Raw genomic sequence first — 15,039 nt, forward strand, 5'->3', positions numbered from 1 at the left:
GTGTGCTTTGGCTTTTCTGACTGATTTCGCCGTGGGTTCACCCATAATTGTTAGAATGGCTGGACCCACTGGCTGGTTATCATACACCTCAGCTCGGTGATACGGGGATCTTCGTGCCCTTTCACCTCTTCTGGGACTTCTTCCTCTGCCTTGGTGACCACCAAGTCGATCCTAACCTTACCGTGGTGCGCCTTTGGTTGGCCTGGTGGGCTAGTCCTGATCCCTATGGGGTTGATCTTGCTGAGCTGTCCTCTAAGAATTTTCTCGTTCATTTCTGTGCGGATGCACGCCTCTAGTGTATAGAATGACAAGCTCTCCCATTCTGGGCTGGAACGGGACCTTGCCTGCTCCCCTCGGTAGGAGAGCGGGGTGGTACCGAGTGAACAGTACATGACATTCTGGCCGACCCCCTCCTTGCTATTGATTAAGGGGTGACAGTATTGTCAGGAGATTCATCGTTGAGTTATCTGCCTGGAACTGGCCTAGGCGACTAAGCTGAATTAGTCCGTGACATTGGAAGTGCCAAGCCAAACTAACGTATGAAGTCCCGCACTAGTGCGTTTGTCACTAACACCTATAGCTGTAGACTCTGCATCTGCTCTTCCATGTGTAGGTGAGTTACCTGAGATGATGGGACATGGTGAGAGAGCTGACAGTTCTGCTTGCGCTGATCCCCCTCTCCCTAGCCAACTTGCGCATCAGGCCTGGTTTGCTGGGGACCTTGTGGAGGGGTCTCTGCTGGGACATTCTCCAGCTCTGCCATTGGTGGTGAAGGGGGACGTCCAAATGGTAACTCGCAGGTGGATCTTACTCGTGTTTTCGTAGAAGAAATGACCTTCTCACTCCTTAATTGCATTGGTCTAAGGTGACTTTTTTAACTGTTTCCCATAGACAGCGCCAATCTGATGAGGTAAAAATTGACTGGTCGATCTTCCCTACAGTTCCTGGTGCTCCAGTTGACCTGCACAGAGGAGATGACAGGGGAGAGCCGGGCTGACCCGACAGGGGACTCTTCGATGCCTAAGTCAAATCTTTCCACAATAGATGCTCAAGAGAGATTTTCCAGTAAAATGAGTGATTGATCGATTCCCTATGATGGAGGCTTACCTTGGTATTTAAAGGCTGCTGATGGAGAGAGAAGGAGGGGCATTTGTGGAGAGTCCAGTTTAGGCATAAAGTCCTTGAGGGGAGTGGCACTGTGATTCTGGGAGTATTTTGGGTTCTATGGTATATTCTAGGAATATTCTCCATGATCAAGGATCACGTCCCTTGAATGTTGGAGTGGATGTGTGCACGTTTCCGGGTGCATTACTTAACTGTGCCAAGCCGAGGTGACTGGTAGCACGGCGTAATGGAGGGCCGAGGTGGTAGCACGGCCTGATGGAGGGCAGAGGTAGTGGGTCAGTCCTGTTCAGGTTTGCATACACGCTTCAGCCGTGCTAAGGAAGGGGACATATTTTGCCTCATCAGGTGGTACTATAAAAACTAGGGGTGCAAGTTTGGCCCTGATGGCCCAAACCAGCCCTTGGTCCCCTGATCCTGAACAAGTACTGACACAAAAATTTTGGCCCTGAGGGCTGGCCCGACCCTGAAATATCAAGGCCAATCAAGGCTGGTAAGGGTTGGGCTGAACCCTAAAGGATATGTCCAGGATTGAAGTTTTGCGGCCCTGAGTCAGGGTCAAGGCATGTTTAGGCCTAGTTAAGGGGACTCGGGTTGGGCTGGGGTTTTAAGAAACTCAGCCCAACCCGGCCCTATTGCACCCCTAATAAAAACTGCTCTAAGTTTGCAAATAATTTTTTTTCCAATACTTGATTGTTGAAGAGAATGTAGGTCAGGTGGAAGAGAGGCAGCCTAGCATGCGCACAAGAGGTGCGTGTATCAACACCGTGCATTACCAGATCAAGCTCTTCATTATTGTCAATTCTCTTTTTGTTATCAATTTGTTATTTTTTTTTCTTGGAAGGCTCTGTTTGGTTACAAAGGGAAATTAAAGGGAAGGAAAATTAAAATTTTTTAAGCTAAAGAGGAAATTTCTATAATTGTTAAACCACACAATTGTATTAACTGCTTAATTTTCATTATCATTTTTAGTAGATATTTAATAAAATTTATTTACTTTGTAAATCTAAGGGATTTGGAGGCAAAATAAAGTAAAATTTAATAATCAACTATGGAATGATTTAGAGTTGTTGACATTTAATAACCAAATATGGAGTAATTTGGATGCAAAGTGTAACTTGAAGGGGAAACTTTTATAATCACTACACAACATGAATATATAAAATATTTTCTTATCATTTTTATTAATGACATTTTAGATATAATTTTTTGGACTGAATTTTCCTAAGGCCAAAGTGAATGGTCATTGCGACCACAGACAATAGGGGAAAGAGAGTACTGGGGAGAGATGGGTCACATCTGAACCATTCCATTGTTAAGCCACCGATGAAGGAAAGTTTTGTTTTGTTTTTTTAACTTAAATATTAACTGGGGCCAGGGAAGCCCCTAGAATTTTATTAATAAGATAAACAAAATAATAAAGAAACAAAGGGGGGGGGGACATAACCAACCTTACCCCAACCTATGAGATACAAATCACTCTAACACTCGCACAACCCAACAGAAAAACCTCCAAAAAAGGAAAAATTACATCTTAAAGATTGGTAATACATGCATGGTGTTTGGGCATTTCTTTTGGAGACAACTCTTGGTGGTGTTTTTTCTTATATAGAGAGAATGTTAAATCCATTTCTCTAACAATTATGAGGCAATTTTAACTTCAATTTTTCTTAGCTCTCTATATTCTTTGTTTTCTGTCTAATTGAGCACAACTTTAAAGTGTCTTAATGTGACCCAGTAAGCGAGTACAAAGACTACAGGAGGGGCCCTGGGGGATTTTTTTTTCTAGTTATCATAGAGGCTGATTCACAAGAACCCAATTTGAATTGGGACATCTACAATAGTAAGGAGAATGACCAATGGCATGACTCGACCCCACCAATTTCTTAAGTTTCTCCATATATTTTCAAGTTTGTGATATTGTGTATGGTGCTTAAGTTTTCCATCATTAATCTTTGGTTTGTTTATAATTCAGACAAGTGTTCTATTTTAGGATGAATAATTCCAACAGGGATAATTTAGAGTTAATGATATAGTCATATGAGGTAATAATGACGAGATTTTATTTTTTAGGATTGAAAATTTTCATTTCTCTTTCTTTTAATTTCCCTTGACCAGATGGAGTGAAAAGGAAAACAAGAAAGGGAAATTAATTATGTTGGGTACAACACTTTTAGGAAGACACAATTGATCTTGAATTATCAAAAAATAAAATAAAAATTGCCATCAACCAGACGTAATTAGGAAAAAAGGGAGCGGGGTACCCAGTGCACAAGGCTCCCACCACTATGGGATATGGGAAGGTCATAATGTACGCAGCCTTACCCTCGCTTTGTGGAGAAGTTGTTTCCAAAAATCTCCTCGTTTTTCCTTTTCATTTTGGTTAGTATTAATGGCCCGGCATGATCTCCTAATCTCACCTTGTGTTCCAGTAAGAACCTCTACAACTCCCATCTTCACCATAGCCTGACCAAACTGGGGAGAAAACTTAATGCCAGTAACTAGAGACATCACTGTGGCCCTTGTCGGAGGATCCAATGCCAACTCTTGGTCTATTTGTAGAATCCCTCTCCTTCTCATCAATTTCCCATAATATGAATTGTCAACAATGTTTGTACTTAGCTTGTTATGGTCGAGACTAACTATGTTGTCCATCGTCACAATTTGTGGGTGTCTGAGCCTCAAAATTGAGGCTAGGGACAGATCTATGGTTGGATCATAGGCTTTCCAGTGTTCTTGAAATTGTAGAGATGATCTAGGAAGACTGAACAATGTGCAACCCCCACAGTGTGACCACCTAACATTAATATAAAAAAGTAAATTTAATTTGAACCTCTCTGTACATCAATAGATGAACACATTAATGAAGATATTGAGAAAATTAAGGATGGGAATTGAAGACATCTTTTAAGTAGTATTACCAAGTAGGAGAACCATGTCTATAGGGCTAAGTCCCTTGTTTCCAAATGCTGCAATGGCTTGAGAGATTGATGTTGAAGGGCTTGGGAGATTGACTTCACTGGCAAGTGATACTAAGCCATCCCTTCTCCCTGTCTGTACATTGTATCTCCCTCCTCCACCCTGCATATGCGAAAGTAAAAAATCAAAGGTGGCAATTTTAGGTCCAATCCACCTAAACCGGCACTGGTTGTTTTAAATTCTGGTTGACTAATCCTAGCCCAGATTAGCTAATTTAATATTTCAACTGGATTAGATAAGTTGGCTTTTTCCAGCACCTCAAGATCAACCCAACATAAACCTGATGACAGCTGGTCTTATAACCTTTCTTTTTTAAAAGGTTTAGTATCCTATAATGCTAAGCCATTTTAATTTTGGACCAAGTCAGGGTTGGACTAGAAATATGAATTTGAGTGGCTCAAGCCAATTCTCACAGTATCAAGGTGATACACTCAAATTAGCCGCTCAGTAAGGTGTGGACACGTGGTACCCAACTATAGGGATATCCACGAACAGATACCCAAAATACCATGTATGGCCACAATTCCGGAAATTAGGGGAAAGAGGAAACTTGAGTCCTCTTTAGCTGGTAGAGACATACTAGGCCTCTAACTACTTTAAGAGGGGAAGACACCCGAAAAGGGGATATTCCCTACAGAGGTAAAGAGACGTGAAGGATGGAGTCCTCCAAAATCGCCCTAAGATCGTGAAAGAAGAGGAGGACGTCTCCTAGTAGGACTCGAAAAGAGGTAATCCTATAAGAGGGGACCCAGAAGACAGAGCCAAGTAAGTCAACATATTCACACCATTATTCTTCTAAAAATCTGTTGTACAAGTCTCAAACTTGGGCGTTGAAGGACTAATCCCGGAGCCACCTCCGGGCCTCTGCCTTTTGTGCTTGTGTAGGACCAACACTCACCTTTCCACAGATTCTCGGCAGCAACAGATTGGCGCTATTTGTGGGAACGAGAGTAATGGTGGGGAAGACCTATAATCGTAAGAAAACAAAAGCAGCACCGAGTAGAAATATGAACGCAGGGGAACCTTCAGAACCTCTGCCACCCTCGGTAGACACAGGCGAAGAACGAGGGAACAATAGTCAAGAAGGTCTTGTAAGGGACCAATGATTGGCTAGAAATTTGGTGCGTAGGGACAGCAATCCCCCATCTCTCCTAGGGTACAATAATATGTGACCAAGGAGCAATTTGATGCTCTCCAAGGGAAGTTCGACCAAATGGTCTAAACGATGAAGGAAGTCTCCAAGGTTGTCACCCAGGAAACTAATAGAACAGCGAGAGACTCCAACACTCAGCCGAAACGAGTTCGAGATGAAGACCACAGTAGTTCAGTGTCAGTAAGGTCTGGCTGAAACCCTCAAAATCATGCAACCAAGGAGAGCCCTGCACCTAGAGAGAAGGCGCGATGCGCAGTAGGGACAAGACATGAGGAACCATGACAGGGGGTCGATCAAAGGATTGAAGATCAAGGGCTGAAGCAGATGATCCTCGACCTGAAGGAGGAGATCCAAAAAGTAGCAGACAATCGAGTAGGGGCCTACGAACCAGATCTCACTAATGACACGACTTTAGATGATGAAGTCATGAGAGATCCACTCCCTGTCAGGTTTCGTTTGCCAAAGTAAGAAAGTAAGACACCTCTGATGGAACCGAGGACCTCGTTGATCACTATGAAGGCTTTAAAGTGGCAATACAATTTCATCGAGTCTCAAAAAACATCATGTGTCGTGCCCTACCTTTGACCCTCAGAGGAGCAATAAGATTGTGGTACAATCGACTACCGACGAAGTCGATTCATAACTTCAGCGAGTTGAGCCACGTCTTCTTAAAAGGTTTCTCCAACAGTCAACCCCTCCAGAAGATGACATACAACTTGACCAATGTCAAGCAGCAGGCGGGAGAATCCCTACAAGATTACATGAAATGCTTTCATTAGGAGAAACTTGGGATTTGGGGTTTAGACCCGAAGGAAGAGTTCACTACCCATTTAGGAGGGGTCAAAGATAAAGAATTAAAGAGATCCCTGGCACAACGTGCACCAATGAACTTGGCAGAGCTAAAAGCCCGATGTGATAAATACATCCAAATGGAAGAAACCCTGGAGGCCGACAAAGAAGCCGAAGAGAAAGCAGGAAGGAAAAAGACCTCAAGAGAGGAAAATAAACCTTTCGAAGGAAAAAAAAGGCGATGGTCAGAATGTGGTGGAGCACCCAGCCTGCCGTGGAAGTTTGAAAGGTAAGCACCCGTCAATCGGAGAAGAACGGAAGTCCTGATGCAGATAAAGGACTCCTCAGATGCCAAGTAGTCAAGTGGCCAGGGAAGATGGGGCGACACCCAGAGAGGCACAATATGGACAAATATTGCCATTTCCACAAAGATCATAGTGATAACACCAAAGACTGCTGGCACCTAAAGGGGGAAATAGAAAGTCTGATCCGAAGGGGATATTTAGGTAGGTTCATAGACCAAGAAAAGGAGGATGTCTAAGATGGCAATGATCAAAGAGACAACCACTAGAGAGAAGGTAGGGGCCATCGTGAAACAAGAGAACTAGCCCGAAAAGACAATCGGGAGCGGCAAAGAGATCGAACACCCAAGTGAATCAACCCTCACCCCCAAAACAACCAAAATAGCCCAACTAGGGCTATAACTATAATTAGTGGGGGACTAGCTGCTAGAGAAATCTCTCTCTCAGGTTAAAAGCCCAAGGCCTATGCCCAAAGTGTCCATGTTACCGAGTGGTCAAACAAGAAAACGAAGACAGGGACGGTAATCTCATTCTCAGATGATGATATGGAAGGAGTGCATACACCCCTTGACAATGCCTTGGTAATCACTATGACAATAGTCGACTATAGGGTAAAGAAAATTTTAGTAGATAACAACAATTCAGCTGATATCGTATTTCTCGAAGCCTATCAGAAGATGGGCCTGGATAGAGATAGGTTAAAGAAAGTCGAGCACCCCTTACAGGGGTTCTCAGGAGCTTCAATAAAGGTATAAGGGTCAATTGAGTTACCGGTGAGAGCTGTTACCGGGGATCGTCAAGTCACTGTGATGATAAACTTCCTAGTGGTTGACATTACCTCCGCCTACAATGCAATACTTGGAAGAATTGGCTTGAATATACTGAAAGATATAGTATCAACGCCACACCTAAAGATGAAGTTCCCCACAAAGAATGGGGTGAGGGAGTTCCGAGGTGACCAAGAAACATCCCGAAAGTGCAATGCCACCACCCTGTGGGGAAAAGAAAAGGCAAGTGAAGCACTACCAATAGAAGACCTACGCGATGATCCCAACCAGCTGAGGACCTAATCTAGGTTGACATCAAGGAAGGAGATAATACCCTCCAGTTCCAGGTTGGATTGTTGATGCCAAGGCAACAACGAGAAAAGATTATCTCGTTTCTTCAGGATAATTTAGACGACTTCTCTTGGTCAGCCTTGGACATGCCAGGGATAGCTCAAGAAGTGATTAAGCATCAACTGAGTGTTGATCTAACTAAGAAGCCAGTGCAACAGAAGAAGAGAAGCTTTGCCCTTGAGAGGCAGCAGAAGATAGATGAAGAAGTAGAGAAATTACTGAAAGCTAAGTTCATCCAGGAGATCCGATACCCCGAATTGATATCCAATGTGGTGATGGTCCCAAAGGTAAACGTGAAATGGAGAATATGCATCGACTTCATGAACCTAAACAAAGGTACAATCAGATTAAGATGTGTGAGGCTAATGTCCCGAAGACATCCTTCATAACCGAAAGAGGATTGTACTACTATGAAGTAATGCCCTTCGGGCTAAAAAAATGTAGGAGCAAATTACCAAAGGTTAGTGAATAAAATCTTTAAGGATATGATCGGTAAGACTATGGAAGTGTACGTGGACGACATGCTCATAGAAATCTTGAAGGCAGAACATCATATCCGGGACTTAGAGTGAGCATTCCAAGTACTGAGGGAATATGACATGAAGCTGAATTAAAAAAGTGCGCATTCAGAGTAACGTCAGGAAAGTTTCTCGGCTTCATCATCTTGGAAAGAGAAATTGAAGCCAACTCGATGAAAATACAAGCCATCCGAGAGATGAAGTCCCCACAAAATGTGAAATAAGTCCAAGAGCTGACGGGAAGAATTGCCGCCTTGGGTCGGTTTATGTCTCGTTCGACTGACAAGTGTCTCCCTTTCTTTAAAACCTTGAAAGGATCTAAGAGGTACAAGTGGACTGGCGAGTGCGAAATTTCCTTCGAATAGCTGAAGGAATACTTAATGACACCCCCGCTGCTGACATAGCGTAACATCGGGGACGTTCTACAACTATATCTAGCTATATCGGTCGTAGCAGTAACTGCAATACTATTCAAAGAAGAGGAAAGGCAATAGCAACCGATATACTATGTCAGCTGAACCTTGCTAGATGCAAAAACAAGATAGAGGAAGATGGAGAAAGTGGCATATGCACTTGTGATAGCAATAAGGAAATTAAGACCTTATTTTCAGTCGCACACGAAATGTGTGCTCACAGACCATCCCCTGAAGAAAATAAATACTGCAGAAGCTGGATATGTCTGGAAGATTGGTAAACTAAGCTATAGATTTGGGGGAATTTGACATCTAATACAAACCAAGGACTGCTATCATTGCATAGACCCTGGCCGACTTCATCGCTGAGAAGACACTCCCAGATGAAGCACGAGAGCAGGTTGAGGCTCTGACAAACGAAGCTTGGACACTGTATGTGGATGGAGCATCCAACGGGACGAGAAGAAGAGCAGGCATCATACTCATTAGTCCCGAGGGATTCAAGATCGAATACACTCTGCAGTTCAGCTTTAGTGCCTCCAACAACAAATCCGGGTACGAAGCGCTGATTATCGGAATTAATATGGCACGAGCTCTAATGGTGCAGAAGTTAGTAGTGCACAGTGACTTGTAACTTATAGTGCTATAAGTGAATGTTGACTATGAAGCAAAGGAACATAGAATGGCAGAATATTTGAAGAAGGTGTGAAAAAAGGTTCAAGCCTTTAAAGAATTCAAGGTGAAATAGGTACTGCATGCAGAGAATACTAGTGCAGACGCGCTGTTGCAACTAGCAACATTGGACTTCATGGAACTAAGGTGCTCGGTATATTTTGAGGTATTACCTCAACCAAGCACCATGAGTTCCCAAAAAGTGTTGCCCATTAATGGAAACAGCCCCAGCTGGATGGATCCCATAATAAAATACTTAAAGGAGGGAGTGCTCCTGAAGGATAGGGATGAGGCAAGGAAAGTACGTATAAGGTCAGCATGGTTCCTACTGAAGGATGAAGCACTGCACAAAATAGGGTTCACCACACCATACCTCAAATGCATGGACCCTATCAATGCCGAGTATGTTTTCAAAGAAGTACACAAAGGAATATGTGGCCAACATCGGGGCCAGGCCTTGGCCTATAAAGTGTTGCGACAAGGCCTATTCTGGCCAACCATGAGGAAAGATTCTGAAGAATTTGTCAAGAAATGCTTAAAGTGCCAAATGTTCACCCTAGTTCCTAGATAGCATGCCACAGAACTATCCTGCCTATCCAGTCTGATACCCTTCGCCATGTGGAGAATGGACATCCTAGGACCATTCTCGTTGGCAACAAGGCAAAGAAAGTTTGTGATGGTGACAGTTGACTACTTCACCAAGTGGGCAGAAGCCGAAGCACTAGCCATAATAATAGTAAAGAATATACGAGACTTCTTCGAAAGAGCGGTGGTTTATCAATTTGGGATCCCCAGAGTGATAGTGACAGATAATGGAACCCAGTTCACCAATCTAACTTTTGGATCATTTTGTGAAGCCCTTGACATTGATCACAAAAAGACATCCGTCGGCTAACCCTTGACCAACGGATTGACAGAGGTAACAAACTGTACACTACTACAGGGAATAAAAAAAGGCTAGACAATGCAAAGGGTTTATAGGCAGATGAACTACATAGCATCCTTTGGGCCTACTGAATAATTGAAAGGTCAGCCATCGGTGAAACACCATTCAACTTGACCTACGGCACAGAAGCTGTACTCCTAGTTGAAATTGGTGTTATGACCCACAGAGTAGTATTAGGATGAAGGCTAAAATGATGAGGGACTTCGGGCCAATTTAGATCTCCTGAATGAAGTATGAGAAGACTCATAGGAAAGAATTGTAGCTTACCAATAGAAGGTAGCAAGGCACTACAATTCTAAAGTATGAAGAAACGAATTCAGACTCAGAGACCTTGTCCTAAGAAGAGAAAAAATGTCAGACCCAGGTATCAGGGAAAGTTGGCACCCAATTGGGAAGGACCCTACAAAGTCACCAGGGTAATACGACTAGGCTCCTATCACCTGGAGACTATAAGGGGAGAAATGGTACCCCGGTCATGGAATTCGAAGAATCTGAGGAAATTTTACCAGTAATAGTAATTGCATGCATGTTTAGTTTCAACCATCCTTTGATTTTTTCAACACTTTCAATTTCATTTTTAATTTTTAGTTCCAATTTTTATAAAAAGCTGGTTCACGGCAGATTGGTTGGTCTCAAATAATTACATAAAACTCAGGAACCGAAGATACCACCCTCGGTTGGGAGCTCAGGCGAAGGCCGAGCAAACTTGACCGAAGGGACCACCCTAGGTTGGGGCTCAGGCCAAGGTTGAGTAGACCTAACCGAAGGGTCCTTGTCCTTTGACACACATACTTGGTCACCGACCCGAAGAAAGCCAAAGCAGCTCCCTCAAAGCCATAGACAAAAATGGTTGATACTAGCCTCATTTGTTACCCTTCGGCTTTCGATCAGGTAGAAAGTTTCTGCTGTTGAGGCTAAGGCACACTACACTTGGAAAATACAAGTATTGCACAAGTGTTGACCTTCAGCCAAACTCTGGCCTTCAGATCTCGGTCAGGCGGTATACTTCAGACACTGGGTCATAATCCTGGCCTTCAAGCCCCAGCCATTGGGCCCCAGCCATCGGACTAAAAATATAGCTCGATCATCCTTCGGGCTCAATATCAATCAGTAGGGGTTGCAAAGAGGAAAGAAAAGAAGACGTAGCAAGAAAGGAAAAGCAAAATAGTTCATTATGATAAAAGCCCTATAACAGCAAGTACAGAAAGGGAGGAGGCCGAAGGCCTCCATTACATAGCTAGGCTCGAAGGCCAAAAGGAAATTACAATAAAACAGAATAAGGGAGAGCTTCACAGAGCGTCAGTCGGCAGGGTGGTCTCATCCTCAGTACGGTTGGCATCATGGTCGAAGCTATCATGACCAGTGGTCGGAGGAACCTCATAGGGCAGTCAAACCTCCTCCTCATCATCGCTCTCCTCACCTTCAGCCACCTTGGTGACAACAAGGGCCACTTCACCATCTTCATCCTCAAACATTAGGCCATTGCCCTCGAAAGAGACCTTGGGACAGTGTTCGAGAATCCAGTCTCGGACCTCGGTAGCGCCCATGGTGTACCCTAGAGCGGCGACCTGCTTCACCTCTTCCCTGTACTCCTCCGTAGCCTTATACCTTTGGATCCCTTGGATCTCGGCCTCCCAAAGATTCTCTGACATCTGTGCCTTCAGCTCCGAAAGCTCCCGGTCATGTTCCTGATAGGCCCGAAGGAGGTCGATCTCCAGGTGCTCCACCTTCTTGTAAAGGAAGGAATGCTCGTTCTCAAGGCTTGCCTCCCCCAGTTTAGACCTCTCAAGGTCCCTCGCTAAAGTGTCGGCTAGGATGGTAAACTGAGCCACTTGGTTCTAGGCCTAAGGAAAACACAAGGCCAATTCGTAATAATAGTTTAAAGTGGAAAGAAGAATCACAAAGGCTGAAGAATTACCCCTGCCATTAAGATGCAAGTGCTGGTGATTAGGGCTGAGGTCACCTACCTCTGAGCCTTGGAAGCATCCCTCGAGAGGTTCCCTTTTGCACCAACTCCCACAAGACTCGGCCAACAGTGAAGGAGTCATCCTCCTTGATAGACCAGTTTGGGATGAAGCCAAGCTCAGTCTGGCCTCAGCTCGATGGCTGGCTTCGGTGGTGGGCTTCAAAAGGAGTCTCGTTGGGTGTGGGCACTTCATGATCTTGGGCAGGAAGGGCTTGAATACCTCTTGGTGTTGGATCGCTTGTCCCATTCTTCTTCCACTTTGAAGGTGGCTCGATCGAACATGAAGCTGAGGTGTTCCTCTTATCCTTCCCCTTCTTCTTCTATTTCAACTGCGTCTCCCTTGCTCAGGCCTCCCTCTCCTGGGCTTGCCTTACGGTTGCAGTTGCCTTAACCTTAGCCCTTGAAAGTTGCACTTTAATGAATATAATAAAGATTAGTATGAGGAAAGAATAATCAGGGCAAGAACAAATTTAGGCAGGCCTAGGAATCACCCAGGTTAAGCCCGAACTGGAATAAGATGACATCCGATTAAAGGCTATCAGACTCAACTCGTAGACACCGAATCTTGTTCTTGGCCATCGCTAGTGATTCCTCATTTGTCTCAAAGAGGGCAGGGGTGGAATTCATGTCTTTCAAGTCGGGGATGTCCTAGACATTGCCAAGGGGAAATCCCTCTGCCAACCTCACGAAGAAGTATTTAAGCTTCCAACCGTGGATCGATGTGGGATACCGATTCAGCAACCAGATATCCTTTCGAGGGCTGAAGTAGTACCAGCCCAAGTCCCCTTACTGGCACCGAGGGACTGATAATTAAGAAAAAGAGCAAGGGAAAGGAGTCTCTGAATCCAAGAGAAGTAAATGATGAAGCTGAGGATCTATCGCCACCTGTTCAGAGTTAGTTGAGTGGGATAGATACCATGGTGCCGAAACACTTGGCCAAAGAAGGGGTGAAGAGGAAGCCGAAGTCCAGCCTTAAAGGCATCTTGATAGAAGCAAAGTTCCTTGGGATTCCTATAGCTAGCCCTATCTGTAGGATCTAGAACCCAAAGGATGAACTCATTTGGGATACTATAAGAAGCTCTTAGCTCATCAAGCTCGCCTTGGTCCTGGTAGACACAATGTCCTTGGCCTCAACTGCCAAGGATTCATTGGTCTGGGCTCGGGACTCAAGAACCCCTTCCCTGATATCCTCACCGCTTAGACCACCTACGGATTCCCAAGGTGGCACAGTAGAGGAAGAGGCATGAGACCAAGAGGACTCAAGATGAATCTAAAGACATCCCTCGGATATGCCCGGGGCAATGATCCCTAGGGAGAGACACAATCCTCTCGGAGGACGAAGATTCACTACCGAAGGAGCTAGACATAGGGACTTACTTATGATGACACTTAAGAGAACTGAAGACGAAGGGAAGAAGATGAGGCTGAAGGATGATGGCTCTGACAAAGAAATAACGTCAAAATGAGGGGAATGGCACTATATATAAGCTAGAGAGCAACAGTCTGACTCCTCGAGGCCATTTAATGACCAAGACACGTCATCAAGGGGTCTTCCCGAGGTCCACTCGAGTCTACCACACGAGCGATGAACCATCATCAATCTCTTACCCTTGGTTGGGGGCTCAGGCCAAGGCCGAGTAGACCTAACCCAAGGGTCCTCCCTCAGATGGAGGCTCAGGCCAAGGCCGAGTGGACCTGGCCAAAGGGTCCTCCCTTGGATGGGGGCTCAAGCCAAGGCCGGGCAGACCAGATTGAAGGGTCCTCCCTCGGTTGGGGACTCAGGCTAAGGCCAAGCAAACCTTACCGAAGGGTCCTCCCTCCATCAGGTCGATAGCTGAAGCCGAACAGGAGGGACCGAAGGGTTCTCAAAAAAAAAAAAAAAAGAAGAGAGACAGATTGTTGTTACTCCCTCTAGAAGGGCTTCTCAGTGGTAGTTAGGGGGGCTTCTGATACACTCAAATTAGTCGCTCAGTAAGGTGTGGACATATGGTACCCAAATATAGGGATATCTATGAACAGATACCCAAAAAACCACGTATAGCCACAATTCCGGAAATCAGGAGAAAGAAGAAGCTTGAATCCTCTTTAGGTGATAGAGACATACTAGGACTCTAACTACTTGAAGAGGGGAAGATACCCGAAAAAGGGATATTCCCCATGGAGGTAGGGAGACGTGAAGGATGGAGTCCTCCAAAATCTCCCTAAGATCATGAAAGAAGAGGAGGACGTCTCCTAGTAGGACTCGAAAAGAGGTAATCCTATAAGAGGGGACCCGGAAGACAGAGCCAGCTAAGTCAACACATTCACACCATTATTCTTCTAAAAAACTGTTGTGCGAGTCTCTAACTTGGGCGTCGGAGGACTAATCCCAAAGTCACCATTTGGCTTCTGCCTTCTGTGCTTGTGCAAGACCGACGCTCACCCTTCCGCAGATCCTCAACAGCAACACCAGGGCATCTCAAACCTTCATACAATAGGAAGAGTAATTATGAGATAATAATGTGAGTTAATCCAATTGCGAATTTGCTTGCAAAGCTAGCAATGAAAAATACTATTTCAACCACCATGGTTGAATGGACATCTCAGATGTTAGAGGAACTCAAGATGAATTCTCATTGCAGGCCTAAATATTGGTTCTCTAGTTAGTCTTTGTGTCTTTGGTTTGTTGGGGTGTGCTATTCCTACTGATGGCAATGCCAAAGGTAGGGGATGCTTCCCAAATTTGTGTTGGAGTTACTAGGTGGTCCCAAGTTGTATTATATTTTCTTTTTCTATTTCCCTCTTAATATAATTGATCATTTAACGAAAAAGTAATTAATTAACTAGTACAAATTCATATTTTCCTATCACGAAAGAAACTACGTACCAAGAAAACAGCATCGCGAGCAGCCATGGCAATAATATCAGCACAAGAAACTACACCTGGACATGTTCTCTCTGCAGTAGCATTTGCTTGATCAATGACATCGAAGCCTCTCACACTAAGGTTCGGAGGTGCAGTTTTCTCTATTGAATTTCCATCTAAAAGGATAGATGCGTCGCAACCCTTTTCAATCATGAA

General features: G+C 44.5%; 1 pseudogene; it reads right to left on the reverse strand.

The window, feature by feature from the left end:
• Positions 1–3,426: 3,426 nt before the first annotated feature.
• LOC122088957 lies at positions 3,427–15,036 on the reverse strand (annotated as a pseudogene).
• Positions 15,037–15,039: the final 3 nt, after the last annotated feature.

Source organism: Macadamia integrifolia, chromosome 9 (assembly GCF_013358625.1).
Source record: "Macadamia integrifolia cultivar HAES 741 chromosome 9, SCU_Mint_v3, whole genome shotgun sequence".
Classification (NCBI taxonomy): Eukaryota; Viridiplantae; Streptophyta; class Magnoliopsida; order Proteales; family Proteaceae; genus Macadamia; species Macadamia integrifolia.